Genomic DNA, 25,279 nt, shown 5'->3' on the forward strand with positions numbered 1-25,279 from the left:
CAGGAGAATCTGCTCTAAGATTCTGCCAGGCAGAGAGGTGAGACTGACTGGTCTGTAACTCCGCAGGTCATCCATTTTCTCCTTCTTGAAAATGGGGGTTATATTTCCCTTTTTCCAGTCATTGGGAACTTCACCTGACTGCCATGATTTCTCAAATATGATGGCCAGCGGCTTCACAACTCCATTTGCCAGCTCCTTCAGGACCCGCGGATGGATCTCATCAGGACCCATGGACTTGTGCACATTCAGATATTTAAGATGGTCTCGAACCAGATCCTCTCCTACAGTGGGCGCAAGGTCTTCATTCTCACAGTCCCTGCGTCTGCCTTCCAAGACTTGGGTGGTGTGGTCAGAGCCTTTGCCAGTGAAGACCGAGGCAAAGAAGTCATTCAGAACCTCAGCCTTCTCCAAATCCTGTGTAGCCAGTTATCCTGAGAGCTTCCTGAGGGGGCCTACGTTCTCCCTAGTCTGTTTTTATTTGCTATGTACTTGTAGAATCCCTTCCTGTTATCCTTAATACCCCTAGCCAAGTTTAATTCTAACTGGGCCTTAGCTTTCCTAACCTGGTCCCTAGCTTCCCGGACAACATCCCTGTACTCTTCACAGGCCACCTGTCCTTGCTTCCACTTATTATAAGCCTCTTTTTTCATTTGAATTTTCCTCAGCACCTCCTTATCCATCCAAGGAGGTCTCCTGGCCCTCCTGCTGCACTTCCTTCTAGTTGGGATGCAACAATCCTGAGCTTGTAGCAGGTGATCCTTGAATATCAACCAACAGTCTTGGGCCCCCTGCCCTCTAGGGCTATATCCCATGGAACCTTCTGAAGCAGGTTCCTGAAGAGGCCAAAGTCTGCTCTTTTGAAGTCCAGGGCAGTGAGCTTGTGCACGCTCTTCTCACTGTCCTGAGAATCTCAAATTCGACCATCTCGTGATCGCTGCATTCAAGGCTGCCCTGGAGCGTCACATTTCCAACGAGCCCTTCCCTGTTGGTGAGCACGAGGTCAAGCATGGCACCTCTGCTTGTCGGCTCCTCTATTACTTGCAGAAGGAAGTTGTCTTCCACACAATCGAGGAGCCTCCTGGATTGCTTGTGCCAGGCTGTACCATCCTTCCAACAGATGTCAGGGTGGTTGAAGTCACCAATGAGAACAAGGGCCTGTAAGCGTGAGGCTTTTCCTATCTGTCTATGGAGTGCTTCATCTGCAGGTTCTCCTTGATCAGGTGGTCTGTAACAGATCCCCACAGTAATGTCTCCCATAGCTGTTTTCCCTTTAACCCTGACCCACAAACTCTGTTGACTGCTCACCTGTCCCCAGACAGAGTTCCATACTCTCCAGCCTACCCCTAACATAAAGGGCAACTCCCCCTCCCCGCCTGCCAGGCCTGTCTTTTCTAAAAAGCTCAGCCTTTTCCTGACAAATGCTGCCAGTAGTCATCCCATGCTAGCAACACCATGACAGCTTCGAGGAAAGGAAGAACTACTTTGCCATAGGAAATCATGGCAGTGGATTAGGAAAAGACCAGATACCTAAATTACAAGTTAAGCAGAAAAGTTAGCTACTTTGGTACCCATATGGCCCACTGCTACAGGATCAAAGAAGCACAGCAGTGTTTAAATACTCTCACTTCTTTTGAAGTTCTTAACCTGCTTATGCTGCCCTTTAGGGATATTTATACTTTCCAGCTAGTTAAGACCTATTTTTTCCTCTTTAAAAACACTAAGAAGTCATCTCCTTAACCTTGTTACCTGTTTCAAAGTAAATAATAGGATTAACAGATCCAAGACAACATGTTCCAGTAGCAAAATGTAATCCATTCGCCAGCTTCAGTTCGCCAGCTTCAGTCAAAAACATTACAGGAAGGAGAAGCACTTTACATAGCAAATCTCATTTTCAAAGCGAAAAGGACTTAGTTAGACCCGTACTTCTTGCTAGAAAGTTTCTGCAACTGATGTCACTTTTATTGTGACATTTTACAGCAGACAACTCTGGGAGGACAGTTCGAAATGAAGAGCCAGAGAACACCCTGGTCAGTGATGCTGGTGCAGCTTTTAAAGGAACTGGGTGAAGAACTTCAAAAGAGGGGAGAGTATTTAAACATATTTGCACACATTTGAAGGGCTGCTCAGCAACTCATCCTGCCAGGAAGAAGAAAATTTCCTTTGGCTCAAACTAAACTCCTTGCTCTTCAGAGGTACTAAACTATAAAGCTTTTGCTCTATGCTCATATTAACATGCAAAGCAACTCAAGATCATCCATACTGATGCCATCCTTAAGTGCTCTGCTCATCTAGAGGTGCACTTCACCCATCTGACAGCATGAACTCCAGCTCCCCTGAAATCTTTTCAGCTTGTTTAGAAGCATCCACCACAGGCATTGGCCTAAATTAAGAGTGCTGTTATGCACACATGAATGGTTTCGACCCACTTCTTGTCACATCGTCTTGACTACTCAGAGCTGTGAACTCTGTTTTATTACTAGCACCAGAACAAAAGCCTGTGTATATATATGAGGTCTTACAAATGCCCATTCACTGTACAGGCAAGCAGTGAAAAGAATTGTTCTATTATTTCCCATCATCATCCTTCTCTCACCATCCCACCAAGAAGACCCACTGAATGCCATTGCTATTGAGATACCTTTGACAGGCAGTATTTGGCTCCCATTCAGAGCAGGCACCACTGGGTGAGTTTGCTTAGCACCAGTGGGCACAAGCATGGAGAACTGAATGTCCTTCCAAGACAGACAAGAGAACTCTTAATATTCAAGTAAGCAAAAGCAGCTTAACGTAGGTTTTCCTCTAGACAATAACGAGCAGTTTCAAGACTCAGTTTTGCCTCCCTTAAATATGTTATACTGCAAAGCAGGAGGACTGCATCAACCACAGTCAAACATGAGGGCAGTTTCTCCTCCAAAGCATTTGTGCGTTTTGGCTCTCCAGCTTACTGGAGTGGTCAATAATTTGTGGGTACCAGGGAAAAAATAAGACCCATCTCACCACAACAAGCAGCAAGGTTGCTGTCCAGGACATTAAAGCATCCCTTACAGAGAGAGCACGTTTCATGATTCATCACTGTAAAAATAGTTCTCTACAGGACTCTAATGCAGCTTATAAAAAGGGTCAGCAATTGTAAGAAGTTAAGATTTGCAAGAGGACAGAAGAGAGGTTTTGCAGTTCATCCTGCAGGCACACACACTGCCCGAGACTACAGTATAAATGTGAAAATAAATTGATCTCATCCCACTGTTCCTAAATGACTGTGCTGTTCCGCTCTTTGAAGAGTGGCACGTAATTGCACAAAAGGCAACCTTTACAAGAATCTTTACAAATGTAAGCAAATTCAGGAGGTTTGCTTCTAGAATAAAGTTAAATAAGGCAAAGGTTATTGCACTCATCATGAAATTAGGACCCTTTTTCCATCTAAAACAAGCTGATGACCTGCTGAAGACTCAATTAACTCCAAGCCAGACTTAGATCTATAACAGAAAGCAAACTGCACCAAGTCACCACAAAGCCTGCCCTTTCAGCTAGACCCATCAATTATAGCAACTACTGATTTCAAACATTCTTTTAAAACATGATACAGACCAATGGACACAGAACTGCACATAACTGATCCAAAAATCTTTGTGCCTTATTCTTTCTTAGACACAACTTGGAAATGCTGCTCGAGTTTCACCTGCGCGTTTCCTACCCTTCACTGCGCAAAACTTGCAGCATTGGCCTGAACACAGGAAGTAGGCTGCTGTTTTGAAACTGAAGTTAAAACTGTGACAGACTTTGCAACTGTAACAGTCAACCCAAACACAGTGCTGTAACGAAAAACCTGACTGCAAACTTCAGTTTTCTCAGTGTGATGAAATACAAAGGTGGGAGGCATCCTCTGGAGTTTATGAGTTAGAAAGGGGAAGAAAAGACCACATCCTTTTCTTGCAGTCCTCCCTGCTCACATAATCCCTGAAATCCAGGGATTACAGCAAGAGAGTTGCCACATATAGTCCTTCGCACCCACACCCTCAAGTGGAAGAGCAGCCGAGCAACAACAGCAGTTCTGTGGGTGCACCCATCAGAAATAAGAGACCCAGAAGTACAAGTGTGGCCTCTCAGGGTGAGGATCTGCACTCGAATTATCTCATGCAGCTGCTGGGGTCACACAAAGGCAGTCTTAGTCCTGCCAGGACCCTCCTGGCTCTGCAAAGCCTTCTCTTCCCTTCTGCTGACACCTGCTTGTATGCAACTGTGCAAGGAGCCAGATGAAGGACCTCCCAGAGGTCCAGCCAGAAACCCATGTGTAAAACAGCACACACTGTTTAAAGGCAGGTGTAGAAAGGAGAAGAAAAACATCCCTTCCTGTTTTTCCTCTCCTGTGTACACTGAATGTCTTTCTAAACACTTATCGCAAAACCCTGACGTTTGGACTGTGCCTCTTCTACTCTGTGCGGGGTGAAATTTTCTCATTTCAACACCAGCCACTACTTCAGGAAACGTAAGTTCAAGTTCTTGCACCACTGTGTAGTCATGGATGACCCATTTACTTTCTGGTGGTTTTAATCCTCACCTGCAAAGGAAAGGGGTCTTCCCCACAGTGAGAAGATGCAACACCTTTCTACTTCCATAGAGTGTTGAGAGGATTAGTAAGAATGAAGCACACACAGACATATGCAAGATGTGGAAAGAGGAAATATCACTGAGAAATGCAATCCTAGACAGATAATTGAACTTCCTCCTACAAAACATTTCTCCTGTCAAATCTGCAGCCCTATGTTCAGGTTAGCAAGTGACCAATTCCCTTTCCACAGCTGGATCCTTCCACTGTCTGATGTTAAAATTAAACATCAAAACCCCAATTTACGTACTCTTTTAAGTAAATACAGAAGAGTTGCAGGCTCTTTGCAACATCATGTTAAGCAGCAAACCACACTGCCACTGAGCACATAAGGTCTGGCCAAACCAGAACAAACTTTAGACTAATCATTGAATTAAAGAAGCATTAAGCACATTTTTTCCCATTCAGAGTTGCATGTGTCTTGCTCTTCGATACGTGCTTTTTCCAAAAGCATCAGAAGGGTATCAGCTGTCAGTTGTGTCTAACATGCTTTTTTTGTGCACTTATGAAATGCAGATAGAGCCAAAGTTGTACAGCACAAAGATGTCAGAAACAAAAACGTCTCAGCAGAGATGCTGCAAAACTGAGCAGTGAAGCTTGCTCTCTTTAAAGCTCCCACAGTGTCAGAACAGTCTTAGAGTTGGCCATGTGTATGTAACACTGATAACTGCCTACAAAAAAAAAAAAAACAGTTTTATTCAAGAAAATCTTTGGTTTTGAAACTTTTATGGAGCCAAAGTTCTGTTGAAGAACATTACTAGTTAAACAGTTCCATTCTTTTTCTCACATATTAAACAAGAATATTTCTTCTATGTTTCCCCATTTTTAATTCTACTCTTATTTTCAGGTGATTTTCCTGTCCTTACTAATGTTATGAAGCGGGTTGTCAAAAAGAGTTGTTTCTCAGCATCCGGAGTACAGCAAAATGTAAAAACCAAGTGACTCCCCACCTCCATCCCAGCAACTGTCTGTCTCAAGCCTGGCTGTTCCACAGCATGACTGTCAGACAATCTGCCACTTCAGCAAAACACACTGACCAGAGCCACCACATAAGTCAGCTTGTAAAGAACCATGTGCAAGAAAGATTTCCCAACTGCAGCTGCCACACAGCTACTCACTTACCTAGTTGTTGTGCAGGGATGGTGTAGGGCTCAGTACAGCAAGACTCGAGACCTTTAAAAGCTCAAGGGTAAGCTGGAGTTCAGAGAAACTTCTTAATTTTGAAGAGAGAAAAGAGGTGCTAAGACAGAAAAAGGACGAAGAGAGTAAATAAAGGGGTGTAAGATCAGATGCAGAAAGGAAAAAGGAAGCAGGGAAGTATTTAGAGGATCTGATGAGATGACTCTCCCACCTCTACCTCTTCCTTTTGGGAAGCATCAGCATACCATTTGAGTTAACAATACTTTAATGCTGGAGGCAAAGTAGCAGCATTACTCTTGAGCATTTTGGACTCTGAAAAACAGAAGTGACACTTCACCTGCCAGAATGATCCCTGGCAAAACTCCACGGACATCAGTGGAACTACACCAAGCATGAAATCGGCCCACAGTTGCTTTAAGACAATAAAGGCTTTGTTTTAGGAGATATAGGGATCTTGTGGTTCTTTTTAATAAAGCCCAGCAAACAATTGTTTATTGTCCCCGAGCAAATATCGCTGGCAATAAGCAACCAGCTATCACATAGTACGTACTCTCTGTCCATATATTGCTAGGAAAACAACCATCAATAAAGTAAGAGATTCCTAGTGTTCTGTCCACAACACAGCGAGATTAAAGACAGTTTAAAACCCTCTCAAATTACCTAGAAGATCCCCAAGCAATTATTGCCATTTTTTTAACAACATTCTTCCTTTCTCCCACTTCTGTGCCAAGCCAAAGTTAAATATCCTCACTGGTGCCACAGGACTTAGTACATACACATATACGTACCACAATGCAAAACAGCAACGCTGCCAGCGTTACTCAACAGTACTCCCACCACAAGCTGCACACAGCTCACACAGAAGCATCTTCCCCTTGTTCTGCTGCATTTTTTTTGACTATGCAGAATTCTCCACAAAACCCAGAAAGTTCACAAGTTCCTGCCTTGCTCTTCAGTTTGCTACAAACATGCCCTGAACTTAACAGGACCAAGCTCTGCTCTGATGCCAGCCACGGCCATACTCTGCAGTCGCACAGTATTGATACATGCCAGAACTCATTAAGCTATGAAAAGAAATCCACTAGAAGAAGCAAACAAGTAGTTTTGATACACAGAGCTCCTGCACTGCATCCCTTTCCCTTATGAACCCCCTAAATGGGTTTATCCATGCAGTTACGCTGGCCAGACGCAATGCTTTCCAACCCAACACATAGGAAAACCTGGACATTTGGACTGCCTGAAGGGAAACTCTGACAGACTCGCACTGGGAAGGATGGGAGCACAGGGGGACAGCGCAAGTGCTCACCACACTCCCAGTGTTTACTGCTTCTAAAGATTTGTAAGGCAACATCCACTGTCTACATCAGAAGTTCGACTGCTCTGAACCCTCATTCTACAAGGCAGGACCTATAGGAAACAGAATATATCTATTTCTTATTTTCCACCTCTTCTTCCCATCCAACACCACACACCCCGGCTCCAACCCCCAAAGTCACCAGAGAATAAGTTTGCCCTCCGGGAAGCAGAAAGGCCCCGCCGGTTCCTCAGCCCCAGCCAACTCGGGGGGGGGGGGGGGGGGGGTTGGAGCGGGCTTCGGTGGCCCCCCGGCCGGCGGGACCTGTGACATCCTCGGTGCCCCGCACCCTTTCCGGGCTCCCTTCTACTTCGCTCCCCCCTTTCATTATTGCTCTTACAAAGCCACTATCAACTCGCAGGGTTTCCCTTCACGAATGAAGGCGCAGAGCCGGGGCTCTTCCGCCGGACCCCCACAGCCCGGGGGTGCCGCCGCGTCCCGCCCCGCAGCACCCCACAGCGTGAGGAGGGGGTACGGCGATGGGACACCGCCACCACCCGGACCCTCACCGGGAGCCGCCTTCCCTCCCCACCCCGCGGCTGTCCCGTCCCACCCCGCCAGCGCAGCGCCTTTGTGTGAGGAGACACAAAACCTACCTCGCCGGGGCGGCTCTCCCGTGGGGGGACGAGGGCAGGGGGACCCCGAGGCGAGAGCAGGGGAAGAGTGAGCCGGCGCTGCCCGCTCGGTCACTCACTGACTGAGTGTCCGCCAGCGCGGCCCCGCCACACGCGCGGAGCCGGCCCAGCCTCGCCTGAGGGGAGCGGCGGGGCGGGCCAGAGGCGGGCCCGCCGCTGAGTCACCGCCGACCGCCTCCTTTGTTGTCAGGCGTGGAGAGATCCGGGCTGGGGGTGAGGGGGGATGTGCGGAGCATAGAAGCATAGAACGGTTTGGGTTGGAAAGGACCTTAAGATCACCCAGTTCCAACCCTCCTGCCACGGGCAGGGACACCTTCCACTAGAGCAGGTTGCTCCAAGCCCCTGTGTCCAACCTGGCCTTGAACACTGCCAAGGATGGGGCAGCCACAGCTTCTCTGGGCACCCTGTGCCAGTGCCTCAGCACCCTTACAGTAAAGAACTTCCTTATATCTAATCTAAACTTCTTGTTTCAGTTTGAACTCATCACCCCTTGTCCCGTTACTACAGTCACTGATGAAGAGTCCCTCTCCAGCATCCTTGTAGCTCCCTTCAGACCCTGGAAGCTGCTCTGAGCTGGGGTGCCCACGGGTGCTTCTCAAATGCTGCTGGCCCGGCTCACCTGTAAGAGCCACCTCCTTCTTCATGGAGCAGGAATGCCTTCATTTAACCTTCCCTGAGTGGTTTCCTCTCCCTGTTCATGGTCTGGAGCCCTCTCCCTATGGGTATTTCCATCAGTCAACCTGTAAGAATTCAGGCTCCCACTCTGCAAGTGGACCCATCCAAGTAAAAGGACAAGAAATCACAGCCAGACAGCCAAAACATACCTCAGTATGCCCCAGAATCTCTTTGTAGTGAATACTACGGGATGGAGACATGATGGAGAGCCTGGGACCCAACATGACATGCATAGGCTTTGGGAATGAACCCAAAGAAAAGAAAGACCTTTGAGGATGAAGTATGTGTTTATACATTGGTGTACATACTTGGATTGAATTGATTTACCTAGTCTAGTGGAAGGTGTCCCTTCCCATGGCAGGTGGGTTGGAACTGCATGATCTTAAGGTCCTTTCTAACCCAAACCATTCTCTTATTTCTTCTGTATATTTATCACTAGGATTATGTTGTTATTCTTCAGAGCAGATGACTCAAATCACAGCAAAGTGACAACAGCAACTTGAGTCATACCAGGGATGGAAAGCTTCAGACTGATTTAAGCTCAGTAACTTGAGGAGCTGAGTAGCCAACATCACTTGCGCTGTAGAGACAGATCCTACCCTTCCCAAAACCCCCAGCCCCAGGAAGCCCCTGCAGGAAGGATATTGGGTGCTCAGCAGGTGGTGCTGTTTCCACCGAATCTGTCCTAAATAACCCGCTGCCCCAGCATGGTAAGGGAGCAGAGTGGGTCGGGAGAAATATGTTTTCTGTGACCATGTTATTTGGTCACAACTGCATTTTACTCATGACAAGGGCCGACATCTGGAGAGCTGGTATGTACTAAAAGACCGCTCAGGTCTTTGTGTGCAGCTGTTCTTTCATTAAGGAGAAAAAAGGTGAAACCTAAGAAATGGATGAAATCCAGAGCATGGGTGGCCACTGTCAGTTCTGGTTCAATCTGAGTCTTGCCAAACAGCAACATCATCAATCAGAGCTCTCTGTGAACAAATGAAATGTTATAAAATGCTAAATGCTCCTCAAAAAGTCACTTGTAGTATACCAAGGTGGACACCCATTTGTGTTGTACAAGTTCGCAGTGCCAGCGCTGGTTATGGGCAGCCCCATTCCCCAGGTGCCCCTTCCTTCACAAGAGTGTTGTGAGATATAGTTGTTCTGTATTGTGAAGCCCATGGATACTGTATGGAACAAAACCTAATAAAAATTGATTTTTTTTTTTTTTATTAAACGCAATAAAATGATGTGTTTAGGTGAATGAGAGGGTATCAGCATTGAATAGTTCCCTGCTCTGTGAGCAATGCTCCATCTGAAGCACGGGAGGGAGGAATGATGTATGACCAAGGAATTGCAAACAGCAAAGAAAGAAAATGAGCTGCAAGGCCAGCTGGAGTGCTGAATTTCCCTATCTTTTGCATTCTTGACCTTACAACCTCTCCATATCATTTCTGTATGTAAGCATTAACCATTTGTATTCTAAAGATGCTTTGTAGTCCTGACCATGTTTTTATCTCTGCCCCCTTAGACACTGCACAGGCAGTTGTCCCTGCTCCGCAATCTGACACGTCACACCAGTGTTTCCCAACCTTTTCTCAGCTCAGACAGCTATTTTGCTGTGATATGTACCTTTTCCCCAACAGATCCTGCACATCCACACCTTTAAATGGAATGTAACACTTCACTGAAGCTACCAAAAATCTCTAGGTGTCTTGCCACAGCTTGTCAAAGGAGCATAGGCATTTTTCATGGTGATAGCTGCTTTGTTCCAGTGTTATATTCAGTTTGAGTGTGTGGTTATGTGGTTGGCCATACTGGATGCAGATATAGCAAAGTCCCTCCCATACATACTATTAACTTGTGCTCCATGAAATGACTGTGAAGCTGTGCAGACTCTAAGCTACTGTGGCTGTATACAGACTTGAAAACTATTGCTGGACATAAGCAATGAAGAAAAAGGTTTGGAAGAGGCAGAAAGTTGAAAGGACTCACCAAGAACACATCTGAGGATCAGCGATGGCTGAGATCAACCTGCTTGTTACCATAGCGTCTGAATTCCTCACTCAGTGCCTCATACAAGACAGTGCTTAAATGACAGGTTTGAGTCAAACATCTCACAAGTAATTTAAGCGATAGCTTGTCTCGTCAGGCTGCCTGGTTTTGGTGCAGGAGCTCCCACTCACTGGGGAGACAGTCCAGCACAGCTCCAGTCCAAAGGTGAGGAATTTGACCACTGCCTCATATGAGGTGTGATGGGGAGTCAGTATTGTCTCCTATCTGTGAGCCACTCAGGTTCCTGATATTCACATTCCTTCTTTAAGGCACATCGTATGCTCCTCATGCCTCTTGACCACATGAAAATTACAGTGTTTGGTTCATGTGATAAAGAAATTTGGTCACAGTTGCATTTTACTTATGACAAGCCTGCTTCCTCCAGCACTCTGGGTACTGAAACTCCAGAAAGCACTCAAGAAGGATTCAGGGATCTTTCTAGATGAAAAGTACTATATAAAATTAAAACATTACCTTTTTATGTAATGAATAATGAATAATAATGAAAAGCAGTGTATTGGAATCCAAAATATGAATCAACTGGCTGCACTTCAGAACAACTCTCAGGCAGAATTATGCACTGGAAACACTTAACAAGAGAAATCCCTTTTTTATTTACATTATAGCCAAAACTATATAGTCATTCTGTTGTATAAGTGTCATGGGACATATGTAGTACATACTTTGGCATTTTGGTATCTTATGAATCAAGTATTATGTATTTTAATTGCAGGTCGGTGTTTGTAATTCTTTTCTGTCAAACTACAGAGTTAAAAGCAAAATCATTCTGTAATTACTTGAGTTGTCTTCTTTGTGGAGTCGGGAATTGCATTTTACTCCACCATACCTGGCCTTTGAGTCTTACCATAATGTAACTTTAAATAATAATAATAGTAACAATTTTACTGCGGCAGAAACAAAGTGAAGTACAGAGTCAGATGCTGTGGGATTCCCCTTGCTTAATTTCAGCTGTCTGAAAGCAGACGTCTCCTCTAAGCAGGTCATGTAGGCTGGGGAGAGGGAGGTATCTCCAGAGGGATCATGCCTCCTACCTTAGGTGTCTGGATTAGAACTGGATTAATTGCTTCTGGAAGTGCTTCTGTTGGTTATACGAGGAAGCAGCCCGACAAGCATCCACTAGATGCCTTCCTCAGAAATTCTTTAGCTGTGTGTAATTCCTCTACCCAAAGTGGCAAAATGCTGCCCAGTTACCAATAAAGGAGAGATGGATGCTGCCTGTATTTTTATTCCACTTAACATGGAGAAGCACTGACTTACATCATAGCAGAATGTGGTTCTCTTTATTTCCATGTAGCCACTTCAAATGTTTTTGGGGTTGTTTTCTAGATCTTTAATTTAATCAAAGTAAATCAACTGGAATGCAGATTGTTATGAAGGTTTCTCCATACCATCTTTCTGCCAAAACATCAATTAAGTATCTGGAGAAACATCTGCTGTGCACGTAGACGTATAAATATATATAGGAGCTGAACAATATGACCTCCAAGTTTGCAGGGTTTTCTTTACACAAAGCCAGGGGCATAAAAAGGGATTTCCTCCAAGTTTTCCTGTTCATTAATAATGAAGATCAGGATGCCACCTTTGTTTCCTCCACTTCTGACCATACAGTGAAAGGAAATGGTTCTGGATCGAATCACAAAGAGCAGTGTTAAATACAGACTACACTCCACTTTGGCACTCAGAAGTTTAATTATCCAGCATGATGCATCTTTATGGAAGAAGGAGACAGATAAATCCCACATCTTAATAGCTGGCTCCCTGTGGCTGACCTTTGGCTCAAATATTCCATATTGTGATTAATGTTGCACAGTTGGATCCAAAACATGCTCATTCCCCAGGCTGCAGGAAAAAATAAGGGCTTTAATTTATCTTCCAAAAGTAGAATTTCATTTGATCACTCTTTTAGAGACTGATATTTACCACTGGCTGTAGGTTGGCCTCTGAAGAGCTGTTACCTGCTTCCTGAGTTAGGACTCTTAAGACCCAGCTTCTCATATCCCCTTCACTACTGTCTTGCTGGGCAGCCTGAAGTAAGGAATTTTGCCTCAGTTTCTGATCTAGTAGAACAACAAAATACCTGTGCCTTACTGATGCAGTTTGAAATTTGCAGATAGAAGACACTAACCAATGTTCATATTTAGACAAAATTGGATATTGACCTCTATAATCTAGAGGTCTCACAAGATTAGGTCAGAAAATCATAGGTGCTGTGCTTAGATCATGGTTTTCTGGTCACCTTCACCTGTAAGATTTCTTTTCTTATATAACATAGATTACGTTTTCCTTCTTATGCCATTGTAGTAATCTTACATCATTCTAATAATATAAGATGTATCAGTGGACCTGCCATAAATAAGCAGACATCAGGATTTCTGAGACTATTTTTCAGTTTGACCCTGAAAGACATAGGATCTGTGGACACAATATGCATCCCATATATTACGAATATACAGTGCATAGCATTCCATGGCACTTTTCTGGGGAAATCAGATCCTTGAACGTATGGTAATAGATGGACTCAGAGTTGCAATGCAGAACATTTGAAGAGACTCGAACATGTCACTGGCATCTGCTGTAAGGTTAAAGCTTTGAGGTGCTGCAATTAATAATACCTGAATTCCTCCCCATTTGGCTTCTCTAGGTCTGACACAGAAAGCCTCATGGATAGCTAATTAAAGCCATTGCTAAAATTGCCATTGCCCTCAAGTGAGTTTAGACTGAATCTTCATTTCTGCCTTCCTCCTGGATGAGATGAAGCAGCAAAGACTGATGAAGGCTTGGAAACTGTTCCTACTCCTGTGGAGATCACAAGAAATTTTGCTTGGACTGGGCCTATGAAGACATGCCCAGATGTCTTCCCAGGGATGCCACTAAAAGGTCTATAAAAATACAGCTGTAATAGCTGGAGACACAGAAAAACGTGAGACAGAGCCTCTCAAGAGGTCTGTCCCTACCTCCAACCAGGACACATCTGGAGTGTTGCACAGGCTGGGCAATTTTTTCCATTTCCAAGCTGCTTTATTTACCAAAGATGACAGGCTGTTAGCCTTACAGCATCTGGAGCAATCTCATATCATTTCTCACCAAACCAAATAATCAAGTGTTCTTTCCGCCACGAAAGGAAAGTCAGACAGATGTTCTCTGTGCTCTGAACCATGAAGTACATGCAAATTGCAAGTGGCAAGTAGCTCTTTTTCTGCCTTTTGTGTAGTTATGATTGCACTCCAAGACTTTCCTTAGGCCACATACACACTTCCAGAGGAACATGCACATTGAATCATAGAATCATAGAATCATTTAAGTTGGAAAAGACCTTTAAAATCACCGAGTCCAGCCATTAACCCAGCATTGCTAACTCCACCATTAAACCACATCTCCATGTCTTTTTGTTTCCATGCCAAGTGCAAGGTCCTACACCTGGGTCAGGGCAATCCCAGGCACAGCTACAGGTTGGGCAGAGAAGAGATTCAGAGCAGCCCTGCGGAGAAGGACTTGGGGGTGTTGATCGATGAGAAAATGAACACGAGCCAGCCTCAGTGTGTGCTCACAGCCCAGAAGGCCAATCGTATCCTGGGCTGCATCAAAAGGAGTGTGACCAGCAGGTCAAAGGAGGTGATCCTGCCCCTCTACTCTGCTCTTGTGAGACCTCATTTGGGGTATTGTGTGCAGTTCTGGTGTCCTCAACATAAAAAGGACATGGAACTGTTGGAACAAGTCCAGAGGAGGGCCACAAGGAAGATCGGGGGCTGGAGCACCTCCCATATGAAGATAGGCTGAGGAAGTTGGGGCTGTTCAGCCTGGAGCAGAGAAGGCTGCGTGGAGACTTCATAGCAGCCTTCCAGTATCTGAAGGGGGCCTCTAAGGATGCTGGGGATGGACTATTCATTAGCGACTGTAGTGTAGGACAAGGGGCAACGAGTTCAAATTTGAACAGGGGAAATTCAGGTTAGATCTAAGGAAGAAGTTCTTTACTGTACGGGTGGTGAGGCACTGGCACAGGTGACCCAAAGAAGCTGTGAATGCTCCATCCCTGGCAGTGTTGAAGGCCAGGTTGGACAGAGCCTTGGGTGACATGGTTTAGTGTGAGGTGTCCCTGCCCATGGCAGGGGGTTGGAACTAGATGACCTTAAGTCCTTTCCAACCCGGACTATTCTATGATTCTATGATTCTTTTAAACACCTCCAGGGATGGTGACTCCATCACTGCCCTGAGCAGCCTGTTCCACTGCTTGACAACCCTTTTGGTAAAATAGATGCTCTGCAGCATCTTCCATCACAGGATCTCAAAGTGCAGGTCAAACCTAAGAACTGTAAGAAATTAATAATCTCTTGAACCTTCTCTGCAAGATCTGCAGAATTGGTGAATACACCCATAGAATGCCCAAATAGTTACGAGTGTGCCCAAGTCCTCTCCCATGGGCAGATTAGCTGTGCTTATCATACTGTAGCAATGACTGAGCACCTAGAAATACTCAATATTAGCCAAGTTCCTCTGGTTTTCCATAAATTCCTAGAAAAACAGAAAGGTCACAGGAACGGCTGATAACTTAGGGATGTGGTAGAGCTGACAGAGACATCCAGGTCAGTACAGTGGGTTAGTAACAATTCTGGGAACAGGAGTCAGAGCTTCTGGTTCTCCTATCCCAGTAACAGGCAAGTTGCACACTGGAGTGCATCTCCACCCCGAACTGATTCACATATGTGATATGTGTGTGACATCTCCATCTAGTTCAGGCACATCTTAGACAGTCACACGTGAAAATCTGCCTGTGTTATCCCTGACCCTGCATGCTACTGGGACTTCTGGGGTCATTCTTCTTAGGGAAGTTGTGCTAAAATAAGTTCAAAGTCTTTCTGATTCTTTCTCAGTGAGTCATTCATCATGGGGGTGCTTGTCTTGGTCTTCTAGAAACATGGGGAAAAGCATGGAAAGAAACTGAAGAGACAAAGCAAATGAGTTAGCATCCCAGGGGAAAGTAGAGCCATAGCCTGCACTTCCAACCATGACTTCAAAGTTCGGTGACAGTGTATTGTGTATGATCAAGAAAGAAAATGTGGGGAAAAATGTATCAGAGCCTTCAACAGTGGGTAGGGAAGAATAGACCCATTTCAGCTTAGTCAGTTTATGGTTTCATCTGAGTCTCTAGTTACCAATTCTTATACCAAAGCATAATGACAGCAACACAAGCAATTAATAGAAATAGGTTTTCAACTTTTTTCCTAGTTTCTCACTTGAAATAAATCATTATTCTGTCCCTAACTCTTCACTTTTATTGTCTAACCCCTGTGGTTTAGTAACCAGCTGGCATTCCTCATAAAGAAATCAGCAGGTTGATTGACACTGTGGCTACCCTGAAGTCCTCTGAGGCTTTCTTATTGACTGACCATATCTTAGATAAGGTTGCCAGTAAATTATAGCTCTGCTTAAGAGCATCTGCCTCAGGGCTGCTTTCTCCTCATTATAAAACCTGATCTAATCCTGCATGTCTCTTCAATTATGGGAGAGTACAATTCAAGAAGTGGCTTCCCCAGTGAATGTGAAATGAGACAAACTATTCCTAAGGAGGGTAAAAATGAATACTCAAGACTGAAGCTAAGACTATTCCTTCTGATTTCCATGTGGTTTCCAATAGAATAATATATCACCTATCGTGCTAAGGTTGACTGTTATTTCATCAAAAATCAAACATCAGTTAAACAAAAATCAGTTAAACAAAAATCAGTTAAAAAGTTCTACCTGTCAGTAAGTATTTCTATGTGCAGGAGCCATGTGTGTGACAATTCAGGTGATAACCGCAGGAAAGGCACTGGATAAGTCACTTGCTTTAGGCTCCCCACTGAAAGCTTTGGGAGATTCTTCAGCTCCATGCCAAGATACAGGAAAGACATTTAATTTATGAGATCAATGAATGTCAGAGAGCAAATGGAAAAGGAACAAGCTTATCTAAACATTTTTGCACGTTAGACAGATAAATTATGTCCTGGATTGCAGGATGAGTTCAACACATGACTGCTGATGGAGACGAGTTAGTCCATCTTATAGTTCCATGAATGATAATATCTCACGTTGTGGGAGCATCCTACCATACTGAATAAAGGTGAATAAAGGAGCCTGTTAGGGTTTCTGTTGGATCAGTACCTGCTCCAAGTTCCAGTAACTGGGACAACTGCCATCACTGAGGCCTTCCACACACACCACAGCACCAATGCCCAACTTCGCAGGTCCTGCCTGAGCTCCAGCCTTTCTTGAACCTCACCTTTGGTGAGCACCTTTTCACTGGAGAATATGATGTCTTTATACAAATCTTGTATATATACATATATATATGTATACAAATCTTGTATATATACATATATATACAAGATTTGTATATATATGGTTTGAGCACTAGTAGATAGAGGACTTCTCCTTACAGCTTTGCATTTCATCTGGATAAATATTAAAAAACAGAAGGATTTATTTTAGTCAGGGGCGAATGTGCATCTAGCAACTAAATTAATGGAATCTGTGAACCCATGCCAAGATTATATGGCAGTTTGTCTCAATGTAACACTACTCTAATTGTGTATTAAAACCCCAGATTATGTTCATTCTACCATACCTCTTTCTGTCTAAGGGAAGTATATTGCTCACGAGCTCCAAATACAGAGTGCATTTTGGCATGTGAATTTTTTACTGTGAGGGTGGTGAGGCACTGGAATGGGTTGCCCAGGGAAGTTGTGAATACTCCATCCCTGGCAGTGTTCAAGGCCAGGTTGGACAGAGCCTTGGCCAACATGGGCTAGTGTGAGGTGTCCCTGCCCATGGCAGAGGGCTGGAACTGGATGATCTTAAGGTCTTTTCCAAACCCATTCTATCATTCTATGATTCTATGTCTGGTGGGAAATGATCAAGCTGACTCATTGCTGCTATCATCTATGTGTGCTCTTTCTTAGATCATTAATCTGTGCCAAGGAGGACAAGGCAGACTGTGATGTCAGTCAACATAAGGAGGAGCATTCATCTGATGACATAGTGGGACTACCCACAGATCATCCTTCCTCATCCTCAGCCTACACTGCCAGCCCAAGGAAGCACTGTCTGTCTTGTGGACAGTACTCATAGGATCCTCTCGGAAACTTCCGTCCTTCAGCACTTGCTCCTGATCAGTTATAGTACAAAGACATAAAAAGACTGTAAGAGTAGCTGCGGTGTTCAGATTACACTAGACCCATCTAGACCCATCTCCAGCACTGAACAAAAGTAGATGTCCAGGGAATATTACAAGAAAAAGGCAAACATACATGATTCCCCCATCACAGCCTCCAGTCACCTGCAGCTTCCTGAGCTGGGTGTAAGTTTCTACTAATTCCTGTAGATAACTCTCAATAGATCCTTTTCCCTGTACAGCTTCCCCTTAAATTCATGTAAGACTTTGGTAGCATCTTTTGCCAAGAAATTGCAGAGCTCAATAGTGTTCTCATGAGAGAGGATACTGCACTACCACTGGTTAGAAATTAATCGCTGTCAGTTAGTACAACTTTTCTTATAGGAAACATGATGCTACGAACAATGGAGGCAAATTTCTATAGGCTTCTTTGGTGTTGGATCTCAGCAGTATGGTCTAACCCAAGCCCCCTCAATATCAGCAAGATATTCCTAATTCTAGTTAGGTCTGCAACTCCTGGCTGCCAGAAAAAAAAATATTCCAAATTAAAACTTAGTCAAAGTGAGGTTTAGCCTCTCCTAAGTAGCCAGCCTTTAATGCAGCTCTGGCTTTGTAATACTGCTTTGGCTTCTAGCAGGATTCATCAAAACATTGATTTAACTTCAAAAAAGACCCTACAGAGTGTTTCTTCAGGAAAGATAAAAAGGTAAATGGTGAGTGGGACTGCCCCACTACAAACAATTAGGGAAACAAATAGGTCCATTAAAGAGCTGTGTTCTCATTTACATGGCTACAGCGCTCAGCTAGCTAAATTGCAGCTCCTTTTATCAAAGGATTTAAATCCTGATGATCTCCTTGTAATTCCCTCAAATTTATACGGTTTGCATTCCGGTTTTGATTCGGCTATTTTCTACTGTGCTTTTAACTACAGCAGAGGTACCCTGTAAATCCAGTATACGTCAGTGAAGAGAACTCATTTATGTACTTCTAACTTCAATATTTCCCTGAACTAGACATGCCACCATGACCCATATAGCCAATATGTCTTGCATTTGCATTCTTTTATAATGCAAGTCAGTTGTGGAGTTACGTACAAATAGACCTCAGGGGGCCCTGGCCTCCCAGCTGTATTAAATAAATCCCCTATGCACAAAAGAGGAAGAAAAGGAAGGAAAAAGCTTCCTGCTAGCTTTTCCGGGAAGGTAGAAGTGAAATAATTCACTTCAGTGTCCTGTGGAAATAAAGGGTAGTTAGAAAACATCAGAAGTAAGCCTTTACAAAAGCACAGTCCTAGCAGTGAAATAGTAAATATGTTGCCTGTAGAGAGGAATGGAGTTTTCCCAGTGTATTCACTCACTGTCACGGCTCTGCCGAAAGCACTTAATCTTTACTCAGGCTAAATGCCCTTGTACTGTGGAAATCATAAAGGGAAAGTTCACCGTTTGGATGGACATGGCTTCAGGGTAGATTTTATAGTTTATATATACTCCTTTGCTCTGCTTTACCAAGTGGCAAATGTATGTCTTTATTGGTACTTATATAGTACTCAAACTGACTTTGATCTGATAGAAGGCACTATGTGTAGACATAATTTCTGTTTTTCTTGCAAAATATTTAAATGAAAATTTGAAAACAATTTTGGTTTAGTTTAAAATCAAACATTTTTTCAGGGTTTGCTCATGAATTAACCAAAACCCACATGCCTTCCCTTAACTTTTGACAAATATTTCCATTTAGTCTAAAAACACATTTTTGTGGGGAAAAAAACCTTCTTTTGGAGATATCAGTTCTTCTAGAAAAATTGATGTTAGATTTACGGTGACCCTGTAATGTGGGTGGTTCTCAGTTTGTTCCTCCTTGTGGGCATCCTATAGGGCCCTCTTATACATTTAAGACTTGGCCAAGTAGTATATCCATTGCCTTGAACACCAAGCCCTCCCCTGTGTGGATTTCATTGTCTGTATTCCTCCATTTAACAGCAGTGTAAGGATATTTCACTCGTCTCCTATGGTGACTAGTGTTTTTCCGTATGTCCTTTCCCAGAAAGAGACTGGAAAGAACGGAAAATCAATGGTTTTTTTTTTTGTTTATCTGTGTGTTACAGGATGGATTTTGGAGGGGGAAGCTCAGTAGTGTTTAGTCATGGCCCTTCGGTTTTGCCTGCTGATTTCATTGTCCTGGTTTCACAGCATCCAAAGTCAAGATACACATTTTGTTAGTAATGATGAAGTAAATGGAAAAAGGCTGGCAAAAGTTTGGCCCATGGCACATTTCATTTCACAGATCAAGGGATCAGAGAGAGCAAGCTGAAGCTTACCATGTGTCACCAGCTCTCCTAGGACCTGCCTTGTCTTGCATACAAACATGATTTTACCAGTCTGAGCACTGAATCTGCACCCCTGTTTTCATGTGACATCATATGCCAGATGAGCTTAGTTCTGCAAAATCCAAAGTGGGAATAACTGGGACATAATTAAAAATCCCTGACTGGGAAGCGTTAGATAAATGGTTCTGGTTCTGGTTTCAATCCATCTCCTTTGTTAATCTTATTATTCAAAGACTGCTTAGAGCCGCCCCTTGCTCATTTGGACTAAATACATAACCCAATTAAAACAATCCTGAGCTATTTAGACCTACAGAATCGGACTAAATTTCAGTGCTTCCTACATCTCACACCATTCAGACATCCAGAGCAAGAATACCTCTACCCTCAGTTTATCCCCTCACATCCCAGCCATCATTAATGAATTGTACGTATGGGTTAGGAGGTTGTCATATTTCATATATGATGCAACAGTTCCAGCCAATTTCTTTAGTAAGCCAGCACCTAAAGCAACTAATGGATACTGAAATCCCTCAGTATGGCTTTATGTCCGATGACAGGATACAGGACTTGTGTCTGCAAATCCACTTGGGTCCCTGGGATCATGGGAATGTGCTGAAGCAATGGCAAGAAAGGACAGAGGAAAGGGGTGGAGTTGAAAGTATTCAGTCCATCAGCACAACAGCTTTCCTAGCAGAGCTGGAGCCTTACCAAAGGCCTGATGGCTCTCTCCTGCTGTAGGAAATAATCTGCTAACTAAATAGTTCACAGTGGAAGGAAACAAGGAGAAAAGAGTAGATTGAAACAATGAAATGCTTTTCTCATCAACTGTACTTAAACCCAGCTGCAAGTTGATCTGTGTGTTAGGAATGGGCAAGCAAGGTCTTTCCAGAGCATTCTTACAAGTTTGTGATTAAAAACAAGGAATGCTCAAGAAATTAAAGTGAGAACTTAACTAAAACAAGGGCAAGAAACTCATGGCAAACATATAGCTCAGCAAATAACTCCAAGCATGTAATTTCTTCCATGGATTTTATACCGTTTAAGTTCACAAACTGTTCATGAACAGATTGCAAAATTAAAACAAGCAAACAAACAAGAAAACATTTATTCATTTGGGGGATAATTAATATACAATATGTTACGACTTAGAGATAATTCTTGGTCTACCTCAGCCAGGATGATGTGATTGTCATAATTTGCGCAGTGTAACCTTATCACACAAGTCAGATGGCTCTGTAGGGCTTAAAACAAGTACAATTCATCTCAGTGGTGAATGGAAAGCTTTGATGTCTCAAAGACAGTGGAGGACCTGAAGAAGGTAAGGAGAAAGACAGCTGAAGTCAAAGGGATGGAGCAGCTGCCTTACAAGGAGAGATGGGAAAGTCTGGGACTCTTCAGTTGGAGAAAAGGCAGATGATAAAGGATATTACTGAGGTCTGCCAGCTCCCAGAGGTGGTGGGTAAGGTCAAAGGACAAAGTTATTCACTCGTCCCTCAACACTATAACCAATGCAGCACCCCAATAGCACCAGCTGCTTCTTCGGGGGGATCCCCAAGCTGATGCACTCCTGCCAAGGGAGCTTTGTCTGGGGACACAACTGAAGGGAAGGCAAGCGGGACTCACAGATAAAATAGAGGTCATGGCCAGAAGGTGGTGGAGAAAGGTGTGCAAGTAGACAACTGATCTAAGCATTCAGGCATCTTTATGTCCTTAATCCATTTGGTGTGGGGATAACCAACCCGTAAACAAAATGAGTCCTAGTCGTATAAATTTCCACAGTTGTGTAAGAATATGCAAGTGACACCATCATAAATTTGCCTGCCTTATTTTGGTTTGAGCAGTTCAGGTCAGATCCCACATACTTGCTCATGTCCTGGGACTAGTACATGAATTCCTTGTTAGACACGCAGGAGCTGGGCTTCCCAACATCAGAAATGCTATGAATAGTGGTAGAATGAATAACATTGTACTCCCCTCGTTAGTAGAATGAAAGAAAGTCAAAGAAACTCAAAAGGACTGTAAATCTGATTTAACTGATGCATGCACAAAGGCTCCGCTATAGGACATTCTTGTGCCCATTGCTTTGGTCAGGAGCAGACATCTGTCTGCAAGCACAAGGAGTTCATTAATCAGCAAGCAGCCATCTACACTGCGTTTTATCTTCTCAGATTGCTTTCCTGCTTTCCTGACACAGCTTTAAATTCCTCACAGCACTGATGAAGGCACTTCTTTTCCTCACACATGGCTTCTCCATTTGCCCTTTCCCACTCTGAATATGTGTTTGAACCTGGCAGACGCAGATCCCTGAACTTAACTTTTTTAGTTCCTTTTATTATCTTTTTCTCCTTTTACACCTGCAAATGTCTGTGGGTGTGATTTTCTGTCACCAGCTACACAGGAGTACAATTTGTGCCTCTCAGAGGGCTTATAAAACTGCAGGCACTGCTTCTTTCATAACCAGTGCTGGAAAACAAAATGCACCTGCAATTATGTACCCGTGGGTGCAAATTATAAAGATAATGCTTAGACAAGATCAGGACTTTTCCACTGAGGTGGCTTTTTTGCTAGGATACAAAGGGAATAAAACTGGCCCACATGAGCTGAGGGGGTTTTGTGGGAATGTTTCACACCAGTTTCAAAGACGGCATTTCAGGGAAAAACCCATACAACTTGATAATCACCTTGTCCCGCTTCAGCATAGCAAGAACTCAGAATGTAGAGCATTTACTTAGGATAAGTGTGCCAAAGTCTAATCTTGCTTTGCCTAATTCAGTTTGAGTAATTGATTCTGGGGTCTCACATCTCCAGTGTATGCCCTGCCTGTGAGGCTACCAATGACCCTTCTCAATGTCATTGGCTGAAGTTGTCTCACCTAAACTATTGACTCAGCTTTGGGAAGTCTGTCTGACTGCCTCAGCATTCACAGGACTTGTTAAGTCTGAGGGTCACAGGTGGGTTTTCATTGAGACAGAGCTAAATCCCAGCCTCTCTAACAAGCTATGAATGACTGAGGTTCCAGGTGATTGGCCTGGGGCTTTGTGGGGTTCACACTGACCAAAGAAGCTCCCAATAATCTCTACAGCTTGTGCTAAAACCATATTATCTTCAGGCAAAGCCCAGAAACCTGACTTCAGAACAAACTCTTTAGACTGGAAATGGTATAAAACCTTTAGAATCCTAAACACATTATGCATCACTCCATGCATGCCATCTTGAAGCAGAGCAAAAGATAGCTTTGCTGGTGCTGGTTTCTGAAAATGTCTGTTAATAACTATAAATAACCTTGACATTCAAGCAGGATTAGTTCAGACAGGTCTAGGTACTCCAGGAATATGCTGTGGGCTGTATCTGCCTCCTTTTTTCTAGTAAGAGGATACACACATGCATCTTTCTCCATGTATGGAAACAGTGCACGTATTTTACAACCCATTTCCCTCTTAGAAGACTGAAGTCACATGAGAAGAAACCAGCCTCCAACAATTAGCCCTGGCCAGCTGTAGCTGAAGGAAATCTGGTACCAAAGCTGTAGGAAGAGGTACTCTGACGTCCTGCTTCCCTTTCCATGTTGCAGCACAGCCAAGGTGTGGAGATGAGGCCAAGGAAGGGAGTGAGACATGTCTCTCACAATGTGTTGCTGGTGCAGGTCCTTCATCATGGATATCCTCCCTTAGATTTGAGAGTGCTACTCCACAGGAGGAATCATCCCCACTGAAGTTGAAGACTGGTCACAGAATCATAGAATAGGTCCTGACCTATTTGTAAACACGGTGGTGAAAAACTGTGGTGAAAAGAATGAGGAATTTGGGAGGACTTCTTTTATGGTAAGAGCCTCTTACTGCTAAAGAACTAATCTGAAAAGGATGAATCTTCACTTGGCCACTGCTGAGTCCTCTGAGCTTCATTGCTCAGTGACAGATTATATTTCTCCTCCAGCCTTGACGACAAAGAACAGCACTAAATTGAAGCTCTGTCTCATCCTGCTTCATTAGAACATAATGAGGCAAAATTACAGGGTTTGCTGGCATTGCTCAGCAATTCAACACAGTGATCATCCTCAAAGCCAGCAAAGAAAGAGGGCTACCAGCCCATTCTGCAGTGCCTGGTGCTGGCTCAGGGTCCATGCAGAAGATCCATGAAGGCTTTTCTAAGGGGTATGCCGTCGTGATAGTATCAGAAAGATCCCAGAAAGGACCAGGGGCAAACAGGGCAGATATAGCAGCTGAAAGACACTGGAGCAGAGCTGGCTCCAGCATTGCCATTCCTAAGGGCTGGAAGCAGCGTTAATGGGCCCCATGTGCTACAGGAATGCAAAGCTCTGCGTGGGCCGGGAGATTTATGCTCTTGACATTGGGGGGACTTCCTGACTAAGAGTTAATTGCTTTGGACTGTGAGCATCTCTGCTCTGAATTACTGCAACTTTATTGAACAGCAGACCTAAGGGAGCAGCAAAGCCAAAGGCGGGCATCCGTCCTGTGTAAGATGCCACTGGTTTAACCTCACATTTCTGAGGATGTAGAGCATGCAGTACTTTTGTTTAATGAAGCTCATGTTTAGTTGTCATTTAACTGTCATGAAAAGATGAGATTGATCTCATTATGGTTGTTTTCTGGTTTATGTCTTCAAGAAGGGCCAATAGTGAAGCTATGTGGAAGAGCACAGGAGCAGAGCAAAGCTATAGTGCTTTACCAGTGCTCAACAAGCTGTGGCATGTGCTGAGCCACAGATGATCTCTTTATGTTTTAGTAACCTTAAGTAATTTCAGTCATATTTATGAATTCGTCCATTGATGAGCTCATGTAAACTGCTGGCAGCCCAAACGTCCCACAGCTCAAACAAATGTTGTGTGAAGAACTGTCTCCTTTTGTTTGTTTTGTACTTGCCATTTGCCAATCACTACAGTTTCTACATGGTATTTAGGTGGTTGTGTGGGCTGTAGTGTAGTTTAATTGGCAGAATGATATACTTGAGACCAACAGAGTAATATACTTGAAACCAGACTCAAGAGACTAGAGGCTAGAGATCCAACTGTCCCGTTTTTGTTCACCTCTGACTGCTGACCATCAAACCTGTAGTTGAGCTCCATATGGGGAAAGAATCAAAGTGTTTGAAGGATCTGCTTGAGGTGAGATCATCTGAAGACACACATATTCAGTTATAAGCTCACTGGTCCAAGAACTTTGCTTTGATCTGTGTAACCTATTGAGCCACTCAACAAAGATTTGGATATGCAAACAGTGAGAGGAAACAAAAGCAGGTAGAGGCACATACTGCAAAAGGAGAGAAAAACAGCTCTGTGGGAGGGAAAATGAGTGGCTCTGAAAAGATCAGGACA

General features: G+C 43.9%; 1 protein-coding gene across 3 annotated transcripts in view; it reads right to left on the reverse strand.

Annotated features, from left to right (window-relative positions):
- Positions 1 to 7,878, reverse strand: part of FAM107B (family with sequence similarity 107 member B) — a 61,190-nt gene extending 53,312 nt beyond the window's left edge. Inside the window, exons 1-2 of one of the 3 annotated variants that reach the window (XM_062631935.1) lie at positions 7,697 to 7,878; positions 7,053 to 7,153 (exon numbers count right to left, since the gene is read on the reverse strand). The gene's annotated coding sequence lies outside the window, so the exon portion shown is untranslated. Of the gene's footprint in view, positions 1 to 5,728; positions 5,870 to 7,052; positions 7,154 to 7,696 lie in introns of those variants that run through there. The other 2 variants (XM_062631933.1, XM_062631934.1) reach the window with 2 other exon arrangements.
- Between the last annotated feature and the right edge of the window lie 17,401 nt (positions 7,879 to 25,279).

Source organism: Pezoporus occidentalis, unplaced genomic scaffold, assembly GCF_034315485.1.
Source record: "Pezoporus occidentalis ecotype Australia unplaced genomic scaffold, CSIRO_AGI_Poc_V1 ctg38, whole genome shotgun sequence".
Taxonomy (NCBI): domain Eukaryota; kingdom Metazoa; phylum Chordata; class Aves; order Psittaciformes; family Psittacidae; genus Pezoporus; species Pezoporus occidentalis.